Here is a 1,386-nt window from a genome sequence, read left to right as displayed (position 1 = left end):
CAACTATATAGGGAACAGGGGAGAGCGTGTTGGCCATGTACACAGGGAAGACTTTCCGTGCAGGTGATGGAGTAATTTCTGAGCTACTCCCAGAGTGTCTTGAACCCTGGCCACACAGACAGTCAGCAGTTACCCAGGCATCCCCAGCCACCTCATAATGTGGGCCATTGACTCAAAGTAGTCGTGCTGGGGTGCCTATCCAACTCACTTACACACACAGATGCACAGACACCTGTGCAGACAGGGGCAGAAGCCCCAGGTGGAAGAAAGGTCACAACAGAGAACATCCGAAATGTTTTAACTTGCTGGTGAATATAAGCTGAGATCATTTTTAAATTTTTAGTAAGTTCTTACACCCATTTTGCATCTGTTGCACGAAAGTGAAGTTTGTACATCATTATATTGTCAAATTGGTTGGCATCAAGAGTATATTGAGTTTAAAAGACATTTTGGAGAGTTGGGTTTCTTTCATCCTTTGCAGTTTCTGCTTTATTATTTGATTTTTTCCTGTCATTTCAAAACCACACAATAGCACTTACTTTTATGTGAATATATTCTTAAAATATATGATGATTAAAGAGAAAATAAAGAATTGTTGTGGAATAAAAAGAATCTTTAATGCTGACATTTGACAATATCTGAAGACATAAATGCAGATGTGAATGCAGTGATATCCAGGGAAGAATCAAGGCTGGGGAAAGCGTTTTTCCACAGACACGGGAAGGTGGCCTGGGGTGGTAGGAAGCAGTGCTGCTCAGAATGAGAAGAGGCAGTTGACTAGGAGCTTCATCTGTTGGCAGACCTTAGGGCATGAAGTCGACTTCTTTTTTTAGGGATAAAAGAAAGGAAAACACAGGAGTTGATGCCTTGGTTATACTTTATGAGGTCCTCTATTAATGATGTCTTCTATCTGGCAAAAAATAGCTGCATTATTGGGTTATGACAAGCACTAAATTAATAGTGTCTTTAAAAATTTCCCTTAGGAATGCAAACTAGTAAAACCACTATGAAAAACTGGAGATTTCTCAAACTGTTAAAAATGGAGCTTCCATATGACCCAGCAGTCCCCCTCCTAGGTATCTACCCAAAAGACACAAAAACTGATTCAAAAAGACACCTGCACCCACATGTTTACAATTTACAATAGGAAAGACATGGAACCAACCCAAATGCCCAAAAGTAGATGACTGGATTAAAAAGATGTGGTACACATACACAATGGAATATTACTCAGCAACCAAAAAAAATAAACACATGCCTTTTGCAGCAAACATGGATGGAGCTGTTTAGAGAAATAAACCAGAAAGAAAAGGAAAAATACCAGGTGGTTTCACTCATAGCAGGAGTATAAAGAACCAGGGGAGAAAATAATAATAATAATGAACA

Source organism: Condylura cristata, unplaced genomic scaffold (assembly GCF_000260355.1).
Source record: "Condylura cristata isolate star-nosed mole 26May11 unplaced genomic scaffold, ConCri1.0 scaffold00003, whole genome shotgun sequence".
Classification (NCBI taxonomy): Eukaryota; Metazoa; Chordata; class Mammalia; order Eulipotyphla; family Talpidae; genus Condylura; species Condylura cristata.
The sequence above is the reverse complement of the archived record's forward strand: the minus strand, read 5'-3'. Positions refer to the sequence as shown.